The sequence below is a fragment of the Drosophila serrata genome, unplaced genomic scaffold, assembly GCF_035046125.1.
Source record: "Drosophila serrata isolate PLE 108 unplaced genomic scaffold, ASM3504612v1 contig_276, whole genome shotgun sequence".
NCBI lineage: Eukaryota > Metazoa > Arthropoda > Insecta > Diptera > Drosophilidae > Drosophila > Drosophila serrata.
In genome coordinates, this window is record NW_028257174.1 from 11197708 (window position 1) to 11210075 (window position 12368).

The 12368-nt window shown below is 33.3% G+C and overlaps 1 protein-coding gene across 1 annotated transcript in view; it reads left to right on the plus strand.

Annotated features, from left to right (window-relative positions):
* LOC110181950 (uncharacterized) overlaps window positions 1-12368 on the plus strand; it is a 102614-nt gene that overhangs the window by 26892 nt on the left and 63354 nt on the right. The window contains exon 3 of the mRNA XM_020949889.2: window positions 11551-11598. The gene's annotated coding sequence lies outside the window, so the exon portion shown is untranslated. The remainder of the gene's footprint in view (window positions 1-11550; window positions 11599-12368) is intronic.

Genomic DNA, 12368 nt, shown 5'->3' on the forward strand with positions numbered 1-12368 from the left:
GCTGTATTTTTTTATTAGGTCATCACTAGAATAACTTCTACTGAGGGTAGTTTGATGTCATATATAAGAAATATGGTTTAAATTATACATGAAATCCTTTAAAATCACTCTTAAATGAATAAGATTAATAGTGTAATATTATTTTTAAAGGTTTTTGCTGGTTTTTCTATTGTTAAAATTTATTTCTCTTGATATTATTTTATTATTTTTACATTTTATTTGCTCTAATGTTACACTTTACGCACCTTATTTGTATATCCTTGCAGGGTATTATAATTTCAGTCAGAAGCTTAAAACGATGTGAAGTAATCATTTCCGACCCTATAAATCATATATATTCTTGATCAGCATCAACAGCTGAATCGATCTAGCCGTATCGGGAAGAGAAAAAAAAATTTGAAATTTTTTTTTTTAATTTTTTAAGGGGTTTTATCGTTAAAATTGTCAAAAAATTCATCAAAAATTTGTATTTGTTAAATATTTTAATTAAGTATGTAGATTTATTAATTTAATAAAAACTAGCATAGGAGCGCTTTCCGAATGAAAATTAAAGCTTTTTTGGCTAAGTTATGAGAATTTTAAGAATGTATTTGGTCATATAAAAGCATCAATAAATATCGTTGATCGATTTTCGATTCTGCAAGGGTATATAAGCCTCGGCTTCCCGAATTTAGTTTCCTTTCACATTTATATTGTGTTTGCCTCAAATGTTGACTGAAAAATAATTGAATAGCCTTTTGTAATACCCTTTCCTGGACCGTAATTTCATCAATTTTTACCATCTCTCTCTGTGGCTAGGCTTTTATTTGGGGTTAACCTCAATTATGATAGTGATTTTCCCCGCCCCATTATCCCAATCTGTATTGGGTTTGTTAATGATAATTCATTGACGTGTGATTGGCAAACAAAATTTGTTAATTTCTGTTTCTGCCTGATGATGATGGCTGTTTGGAAATTGTTAACGAGAAATTCGTTAATATTACGTGTTGTAAATTTACAATTTGTTTATTCGCTGCCGCTCTTTGGTTTTTCATTGTATTTATTTGGCGCCGACAGAGGCGGTGGAAGGGAGCTATTGGTATTGTAGTTAATGAGGCGTGACTGCCAAACATATAGTTAGCATTAACTATATATATATATATATATATAATATATGCGTTGCAAATCGATTTGTTGAGTAGCGCAGTTCCCCCCATCCTCAATCATCACGTGAAAAATCATCTTAATTGCTTTTCCGATGATTAGCGGGTCAACGAAACGGAAGCAATTTACTTTGCCCCGGTAGCATCTAACATTGTTTTCATAATTATAGTACCATATAGTTGGTAATTTATTATTATTTTTCTTAAGGTTTGCTGAACAATTCTTAGGGCAGGAAAATGTGGAAAACAAGGCTTGACTTTGAATTTTACTTGGAGTTTTTCTTGCACATCCGCTATACAGTTTACTAACTGATTTTTCCTCATCATTGGGGTCACTATGTCAACACCTTTAATGTTCTGTTTTTTGTTTATAAGTCCTTATATTATATTTATTTATATTTAATAAATATTTAATTCTTCTAATTTGTTTTATGTATTTTTAATTTATCTATCTTTATAGATCTAGGAATTTAATAAAATTAAAAAGTATTTCAAAGGCAAATGCCAACATTTTTGCACTTGTTGGCCAAAATCCCAGCTGTTTGGTATCCTTATTTTAATGTCCTGGCATTTCTTTGGAATTCATTTTTTTTTCTTTTTTTTCTTTCTTTTTTTATTGTTATTATTATTTTTCTTTTTGGTGGGATAAATCAACAACAGCCACAACGGGATGGTCTGCCAAGAGAGGGAAACGCATCTTTGTCGCACAGAAGATACATAAGTATACATCTTTGTAGATATATATTTACACAATAATATATATATATATATCTATATGTGTGTCTGGTGGTAATATCTCTGAGCTTCTCACATCGCTTAGCTTTTGTTTGTTGCCTTTGTTGTTGCTGTTGACTGGCCAGAAACTCGCGGTTTTAATGTGTTTTTAATGTTATTTCCATGACATGCCGCCAACATTTAAGCTTGGCCTCAGCCACCGAGGGGTTAAGCGGAACGGGCTCGCCGTCTGTGTAAAGGGGGGAGGAGGGGTTAAAGCCCAAAGTTGGAGCAAGACGAAAGCATAGTTTGTTGCACGCTTTTCGCATAGTTCGGCTTTTGCCTTCTTCTCGTTCTCTCCATATCGTGCCGGTTTTTCGCCTTTTTCTTCGTTTTTCTTCTCTGGGGTCTCAGAGTGTGTGTTTTTCCGCCTGCCCTCCCAAGATGATGGGGTATTAACAATTTTGGTTTAAACATATGGGTTTTAAGAGTTTTTTTTTAAGATATATTCAAAGCCCTTGAAGCCTTGGCTTTCTTCCATAATTTCCTTTAAAAGAACTATTATTTTCTTTTGTAGAAAATCAAAACAAGGGAGCCTAAGTATCCACAAAAGTGCTTTGCTTTGCTTTAGATCAAAGTTAATTATTTGTTAATAATTTTAATACTCTCTCTTAGGAAGGGTATTCCGGGTTTCTTTAGACCTTCTTTTCCTGTTTTCTTTTTTCTCAAAATTTTTTTTTGTAGCCGCTTCCTGAGCTATCTCGCCCACATTTGTCTATAAGTGTGAGTGTGAGTGACGTCGCCCAGCCAAGCGAGTCACACCCCAGAAAACCCGAACCCCCTCTATCATCTGTACAGACGCCTCTGCGACGCGACGCCTCTGCCCACTCCCTTTTTGGCCTGATGCATTAATGTGGTACTAAGAAATATTTTGCATATTTACTTTGAAATCTGTGAGAAATAAGTTGAATTTATGCTGTCTTGCCTTGTGTCTTATCCTGGCAGAAAGAGAGAGGGAAAGCATTTCAATTTATTGACCAGAACCAGAATTCTCCTTCACATTTCCGGTTTTAATATTGCCAAAAATATATCATCTCTTTTTTGGACATCAAAGAGTAAGGAAAGTTGAATTTGAAAGCTCAAAGGAAATATTATGTTGATTTTTAGAGAAATATTTTATATTCTAAGAGAAATGTTGTTGATTTTTAGAGGAATATTGTAAAGTTTAAGAGAAATATTGTTGATTTTTAGAGAAATATTGTTGATTTTAGAGGAATACTGCACAGTTTTAGACAAATACAGTAGGTTTTATGAAATATTAAATTATTCGACTTTATTCAGGCAGAAATATATCCTGAAAAGGCCTTATATTATATATAATTTAGAGACTTTAAAAACCTTCATCATTCAGGCAGAAACATTACCAAAAATTGTCATAATATACTTAAAAAGTGTCTTGTATAATTAATAGATTTAAAAAACCTTATAATGCTGGCATCAAATCTGAATAAATTTTATAAGTTTCTTGACCAATTATAATAGTTACTGGTTAACCGTAGGTTAAGGCTGATGTTTGATATATATTCAAGATCTTTAAGAATAATTATGTTTAATATATACTCAGGATACTTAGGTACCATAATGTTTGTTATATATTCAAGATCCTCAAGGATCATCGCCACCTTTAATTGCTTTCCAAATATTTGGACATGAAATTGAATCCAAAACGGACTTCTCCTTTCGGTTCCCATCTTTCTGAGGCAATCTTTAAACACCTTTTGGCTGTGATCTCATTTCGCCCATCAGAACCAGAATGGGGCGTGTCCCTTGGGGGTTAATGGTTACCGTTAAATGTGCACAAGCGAAGGAAGGAAGGAGAGAGAGAGATGGAGAGACAGCTGGTTTATGTCCCAGCTAAGTATGATCGATTGATCGATAAAATAAAACACATTCTGTGGAGAAATCTTCCAGCTTCCTTGGGTTTCTGGGTTTCGGTTTCGGTTCCTTTGTGTATTTGTGTGTGTGTGATGTTTCCCTTTTTTTGTTGCGATTTGGCCACGCCCCCTTGAAACGGCAACCGTTTCCCATGAAACCTTTTTTGTTTTTCTTTTTTTTTTGTATCTTTTCTCGGGGTTCTGTATCCTGCTGTTACACCTCAACCCTCCTCCTCCTTCTCCTCCTTATTTTTTTCCTGACCCTGTTGTTGTTTTTGTTGCTATTTACCACCGATGCCGCACACATGTTTCCCAAAAATAAGAGAGAGAGAGAGAGAGAGAGAAAAAAAACAAAACAGGGAGCAACATCTTGAGGTTCAATTACTTGTAATTTTAGCCGCAACAAAAACAGCTTACAAGTCGGAGATCCTTATTGATGCCCTAAAAAGGCTGACAAGGCATTGTTGATTCTTAAAGAGAGTTTGTATGAATTTTAGTGAATTTATTTCCTTCTTTTTAATTTAATGGGCGCGTTAAAGAATAATTTATTTAGAAGAGTTATAAAAGTAATGTTTTTAATTGAGGATTTTTAAAAAGTCGAGTAATTTTAGACTGAGATTTAATAAACATTAATCGAGGTTATATTATTATATAAATTCAAGATACATAATAAATGTGTATTATATTTAAATTATAAATCGTAATACATTTCTTTGATTTTGCCAAGGAATCAATGATCACGCTTCGTGAACACTTTCAGTTATATATTTTTTTTTTTACCCTTTTAGGGTGTTTTCATTTTAGTCTGAAGCTTGTAACGATGTGAAAAATCATTTCCGACCCTATAAATCATATATATTCTTGATCAGCATCAACAGCCAAGCCGATCTAGACATCCCCGCAGCCAACATTTTTTTTTTTTTTCATTTTTTCAAATTTTTTTAAGGGGTCACATCTTTAAAATTCCCCAAAAAAAATCAACAAATTTTAAATTTTCTAAACATTTAAATTAAGTATGCAGATTTATTAAACTTATTAAAACAAACATAGGAAAGCTTTCCGAATTAAAATTAATGTTTTTTTGGCTTAGTTATGAGATTTTAAACTTTGATTTAATACTTATTTATTTATTTGATATATTTTGTATCTATTTAATTTATTTAATAATTAAATTAAATACACCTTTCCTTTATCACGCTGACTTGCTTTGTTTTGATGCCCTTTTTTTTGGTTTTATTTAATTTTTTCCCCTTATACTGCTCTTATTTTTCTTATTTATTATTGTTTTTCTTTTCTTCTTCCTTTCTGCTCCTGTTTTCCCCTTCATTTGCCTTTGTTTTTGTTGTCTTTCGCTTTAAATTGTGATTTCCCCTGAAGCATCATTTACAGTTCTCAGCCTTTTTTTTCCATCCATCCTTGCAGCAGTTCATTCGGCTTTCCTTATACATACGTATATATTTTTTCCCCCGCTGAATATCCTTTACAGCTGTTGTTGTGCTTCATGCTTAAGTTGTTGTAATTGAAGTGTAAATTTTTACATCTGTTTAATATGCATTAAAAGCAGCAACAATAACAGGGATCGATAAAATGATTAAGGCTCAGAGGCCGGAGACAGCAAAAAAAAAGGAAACTTTACAATAAGTCGATTCCGGGTGGGTTGGGGGAAAGCCACCGTTTGTTGAGTTTTCCATGTGGACAGACTTTTCCAGAATGTATGGGAAGGGGGAAATGCAAAAGAATTATATGATAAATAGAGAAGGAGAGCATCCTTGCACTTGCCAAAAGCATGGTTTTCCTTTCTTTTTAATGGATTTATAATTATCAATCTTTAAAGATATTATTGTTATGTTACTTATGTTTAATTTTAAGGCTTTTTAAAGCAAAATCTAATATATTTTGATTAATTTGGACATGGGGAACTGTATAAAAGATTTCCCTGACTTGCAAAAGCTCTTTAAGTATATTTTTTCGATCGACCCAAGGACTTAGGACCTCTTTTCGACCTTCCATTCCATCTCCTCTCTCGTCTTGAGCCTACTTTCTCCACTTTCTCCCTGGGGCCATCGCTTAATTTGGTCTCATTATCAAAGCCGCCCTCTTCCTCTCCTTCTCTCATTCTCAATTCTCAGTCTTATTTTCCATTCTCTGTCTTATGTGTGTTTTCTTTTTGTGTTCTCCTGTTGGTCCTACTGTTTTCCTTTTTTTCTGTTGATTTTTCCGCTGTTTTTCCAGCCGTCGCATGTACACCCTCGGACATATGTGTGTGTAAGAATTTTTCCAACACACCCTGTCCAATTTTTCTCTCCCCCGGTCTGTTATTTTGCATTCATCTGGCAAACAAGTCACGTAACATAAACGATGTATGATGGCTGGCATTCGGGGGTTAAGCAATGCCAATGCCTTAACCCGGGTAGGGGTAAGGGTTAAGACAACAGTGGGAGTGGGGGAGGAGTTGGTCAAGGAGAAGGTGCAAACAAAACAAAGGCAACAACAAGTAGCCAAAAGGAGACAAAGGAGCAAAAGGGCCTCCAGAGTCATGGCAATCGAGAAAAAAAGAACAAGAAAAAATATTGTGCATAAAACTTTTCTAATAATAACGATCATACGGCAGTTGAGGGTTAGCCAGAAGGGGAAAGGAACGGGGGAAAATGAGTGGGAGTGGGGTCTGCTAAAGGGAGGAAAATTTCCAAGACAATGCCTAGGTACTTCAAGGGAAATCACTAAGACTAACCCGGGGTTGAAGCTAGGAATACCCTATTATATTCATCTATAATAAGCATTTTATATAGAACTTACATTTTGAACTATTCAAAATTTACAAAACTATTTTTTAAAATATTATAAACCTTTATAAAGATTTTTCAAACAATATAAAATAGTTATTAAAATATAAATGCTCGTTAGTAGCTAAACTCAACCTGTAACACCTCTTAGAAATATAATATTACCATCATTAGGATCATCTTTAAGCCTTATCCTTCTTCAACTCTTATATAATATATGTTTTAATCCAGCAATATTTATACACTATCCTTTCTCGATTTAAAGACGACTCCTGTTAGCATTTGTAGGATCCTGGGCACCTAGAGTAGTCTTGATACCTCTTGAAAATAAATATTACCATTATTAGCATCGTACTCTAGACAGATTTAAGCCAGAGATATTATTTATATAAATCCAGCACTTGCTATACATTATCCTTGGCCTTATGGTAAACTTCTGATAGAAATCATAAAACTCTAGTCCCTAGTATATACCCTGTAAAAAGGGCAGCCATGGGTGGCATTGGGTGGGCGTTCATTCAAGGCTATTGTTTCGCCAGGCGGCCAACAAAACTTTGCGTGCAGAAATTAATTGCGTGACCAACAAAACAAAACAAAACAAAGTACAGGAAAAAAATCAAAGCATAAAACAATAAGTGAAAGCAATTGAAAAAGAATTCTTTTATTTCACTTCCTCAAAAGGGAAGGAAGGAGCATATTGGGGTTGAAAAGTAACTAAGCTTTAAGCAGAGATACTAAAGGGAAAGCCTTAGTTATTCTTATTTATTTACAGCTCTATGAATAACTTAAAAATATATATATATCTAAAGACAATATGAACTTTACAAAAATGTTGCAATTTAATTTGCCAAATTAAGTTCCAATTCAACTTGTTCGTGTTTCCCAAGAATTTAAGTTTCAACCAATTTAAATTTCTCATCACAAAAACGGCAAACAAAAGCAACGATATTGGTATTAAAAAATATATACTATATATATATATATAAATATAAATATTTGAGAGAGAAAAAAGAGAGAATAAATGCATTGTTGGATTGTGCCAAGAGAAATATCTAAATAATTCCCCAGCTTATTTATGCATTAAATAGTTGAACGACTTTTTCTCTCTCTCTACTCTCCTTTTAAATCCTTTCAAATGGTTTAATTTTTTATATATGGTAGGAAAGCAGAAGACAAGTTGAAAGTTTGTTGATTTACAAATTATTTATGTCATAAACAAAATGCCAGGGACAGAGATAACATTGACAAAGCATTTTGCAGAAACACCTTGAATGCATTCACACACACACAAGCCAGGGTGAAATATTTCACGCTCAATTAAATTTTTCCTGATTTTTCTTGCTGGGCAGAGGCTTTTTTTCCTATTGCCTCTTTTTTAAATCCTTTTTTGTAAATATATATATTTTTTCCTCTCGATTTTTCTGTTCACTGACGGAGTTTGGATAAAATATTTGCGGCCGAACTGAACACTGACCCCAATCCCTGACCTGACCTGCACCGGATTCTGGATTCAGATTGTGACTCTGATTCCTGTTTCCCCCAAACCCCCTTCCCCGCCACCACCCCAATTTTCCACCGCCTCTCCCCTGGGATTTTTCCCAGCCACACGCTTTGTGCTGGTCCCAGTTGGGGAATTTAATTCACATTGATTGCATTTCGAGCGCCGCATTGCGTTGCATTTTAAATAATGCCAGCGGCTTCTGATTTTTTGCACTCGTCCGCCGCGGGACGGGAAAATGTTGCCGGGGGAGGACATCACTTTAATTAAACAAATGCCAAGCGAAGGCGTCAATTTTTACCAGCCTCCTCCATTTACTCCTCCATTTTTTTTCTGCAATTTTTAAGATTGCACTCGGAGTGAAAAATAAAAAATATATATGTATATACACACATACATATATTCCACAGATGGAGTAGATTGATGGAAATGGTTTTTGGGGCTGGGCTGGGGGGCAATTATGAACTGCTGTCAGTCTATATAAACAAGCCATATAGATCGCTGGCAGCTGTTATCGTTTAAAATATACCAGGTGGCGCTAATAAACACCATAGGCCCTTGGTAAGTTAAGAAAAAGTTTATTTATAACAAGACAGGAAGCTAACTTCCGCACGCCGAACTTTATATACCCTTGCAGATTGAAATTCGATCACTAGGAATATATACAATATAAATTATTTTTATTTGTGTTAAAAAAAAACATTAAAGTAATACTGCTTTGTATGACAGATATCTGATATAGTAGTCCGATTTTTATACAATTTTACACACAATTCTAGATTAATATATAATGGCCATGTATCAAATTTGATGAAAATCTGTTGAAAACTGGAAAAGTTATAAGTTTGTTCTTAAAATTTTCCGATTGTTTCTATATATATATAGTCCACCGATTCGCCATGCTCCGACTTATATTATAGTAAAATTATATAGAAGAATAACTCCATAGTTTCATTCACATAGCTTGCTCTTAAATTTGTTCTAAAATGTATCTCGCACATCTGTGCATATGATTCCCAATTGGTTCTAACATCCCCGGAACGAAGTGACTTCTACCAGCCAAGTCTCAGATATGTGTTGTGTTAGAAAAGTTGCAAGTCATTGTTTGTTAGTGTTTAAAGTTAGTAACTGATCATACATACTTACTGGTCAGAGATACTTACTGATCATAGTTATTTAGTGGTCATAGGTACTTGCTGATTATAATTACTTACTTATCTTAGTTACTTAATGTTCATTGATACTTGCTGATCATAGATACTTACTAATCATAGTTAATTACTGATCATAGTTACTTAATGTTCATATTTACTTATTGGGCATAGATACTTACTGATCATAGTTAATTTTTGATCACAGTTACATACTGATTAGAGTTACTTACTTATCAAAGTTACTTAATGTTCATTGATACATACTGATCCTAGTTATATTATATAGTATTCCGATTTTAATGGACGACTACAAAAAAAATTAAAGTAATACGGGCTAAGAGCAAAGTGGAGAGTATCTCACAGATTAAAGGGTTTCTAAATGTACAGAGAAGTGTATTTAATTAATCGTTCTTTTCTCATTCTAGTTATCGATCTTGATCTTAATTCCTTTCTCGATCTCGTTCTCTTTTTCCTTCTCGTTCTAGCTGTGGTTATCTTTCTCCTTATTTGTCTCATTTTTGTTCTCTGTTAAGTTCTTGCTCTAGTAATCTTTCTCGTTCTCATTTTCATGCTCGTTCTCCTTCTCTTTCTCGATCCCAACTCCCTTCTCTTTCTCCCTTCTCGTTCCATTTCTTGGACCCTTCTCGTTATTGTTCTCGCCTTCGTGTTGAATCCCAGACATTTCGTACTTTGTGGCCAGCTGTCCCTTTTGGCCCGTTCCGCTCCTTTCGCTTCGTTTTTAATTATGGACATAATTATTTAATGAATATGTGTGAATACATTATGTCTGCCTGCATGTGGGTGTAATTATATGTCCAGACTTGGACCATTGTAACCTGGCGAGAAGGCAAATTCTGTATGGGGAGGGTTCAGGTTGAGTCTGGGCTTGTAAAGCAAAATCAATTTAATTTCGGTTGCAAACGATTGACCGGGAATAATAAAATCATCTTAAAATTCATGCAACGTAATTTTGGTTGGCATTTTTTTCCACCAACCATTAATTTTTGTTTTTTTATTATTTACCTTTGGTTTTTTTTTTTTTTTTTGTTACTCGCTGTATTTTTCATAAATCGAGTCTCGTTTGTATAATTTTAATCATCAGCAAAAACAACAATGAAGCTGTTCGAGGCACGCTGAGAAATAATAATAAATAAGCATATAATAATTGAAAATACAATTAGCATAATTGCTGGCAAAGGCAACGGCAACGGCGACGGCAAACGCAAAAAAGTATAATTAACATAATTAGTGTTTACACATATTTAGCCAGCATTATGGGACGGCGTTGCAATTTATTTTTTATGTTTTCATTCCATTTCAACATCGTGCTTTTTCTGCATTATCTCGTCACGGAAGCAACTTCTTCTTTCAAAATTGAAAACAATTTTGATTAAGAAAAATCACGAAAAAGTGTATGAATTTATATTTATTTGGCATTGGTTATCAGTATAAACAAAAAAAAACCTAAAACGGAATATATGTACATATATGTTATAATTTTAAATAAATTTAACAAACAGTTGGCCATAAATTCTCTAGAGCCACAAAATAAAATATATAAATATGTATATATATGTATAAAATAGAGAAAAGTTCAAACTAAATTTTAGTTTGCTCGTAAATTTTGCTGGTTTTATGGGGAAAATGCTTATCAAACAATTTCCGCAAATGAAATCAAATATATATATGTATGTATGGGCCATGAACTCTTGCACATGCACACGTCATTTCTACAAAGATAAAACTTATTAAAATGTTTTTAGTTACATGGAACTTTGAAATTCTATGCCACTATTTTAAATACTTATATTTATGGAATTTAATTTAAATATTACAATAACTTCATAGCTGTTTATATGTAAAGCTCATGAGCTTTATAATTTACAAGTTTGTGCATTTATTTGTATACCCTTTCAGGGTATAATAACTTCAGTCAGAAGCATATAAAACAGTGAAGGAATCATTTCCGACCCTATAAATCATATATATTCTTGATCAACTTTAACAGGAGAATTGATAAAGACATGTCTGGTTAATAAAATAAATTTTTGAAATTTTTTCAAAATTTTCGAAGGGGTTACATCGATAAAATTGACAAAAAAAATTTTAAAAAAATGTAAAATTTTAAAAAGTTTTAAATTAATATGCAGATTTGTTAACCTAATAAAAACTAACACAAAACAGTTTTCCGCTTGGAAATTAATCATAATTTAACTGAATTATGATGTACTTAATTTAGCGTTTTTTCTTATAACTTTTCTTCTATTAATAATATAATATTACCATGTTTCTATATTTATGTTTTATTTCTCTATATATTTACAGCTCCTCCATTCTAAATACAAAAATCCCTCTAAAAAAGGCCGGTTTAAGGTAAGAACACTCCCAGTTTTCTTAATTTATTACTTTATTTTAATAATTTATATACTTAATCAAACTCCATTAGTAGTTTCCTACCAATTGCAGTCACAGCTTCTTCTTGTTTTGTGTTTTTAACCAATAAAAAAGTGATCACTTGATTGATTTAATTATAAAACCTTTTTATGGTAATGATCCTTACTTCGTTTAGCCTCCATTAAGTCAAAACATTTTGTATGCATTTTCTGAGGTTTCTCATTTTGGTTAATTTGTTTTATTTCAACATTCCCCAACAGTGGCATTCCATCTCCAGTTGTTTTATTTATTTTAATGGTAGAAATTCCAGGGGACATTTTGAGGAATTCCTGTGACCAAAATTGGAGACTAGAGAACTTACGTAAATTCTGTTCTCCATATACACATATATATATTATATATATATATAAAGCACAAAAAAAATCAAGTTAAGCACTTGGACAGTGTCTGCGTACGTGAGGAATAATGGTATGAAATGGAATAGAGTGGAATGGAATGGCAAAAGGTATGAAATGAAGTGAAACAAAATGAAATGAAATCAGGCAAAATAAAATAAATAAATAAAGGCCCGGCGGAATAAGAAGGAGAAGTGCAGAGCAAGAAACTTTTGAATAACAAATGAAGGAAGGCTGCTGCTGCTGCTGCTGCTGCTGCTGCTGCGGCACAGACAAAACCTGAGCGGACTTTTTAAGCAGATTCCCCAGCATCCAGGAAGGTGAGGAGGGATGAGGAGTAGGAGCTGGGCCAGA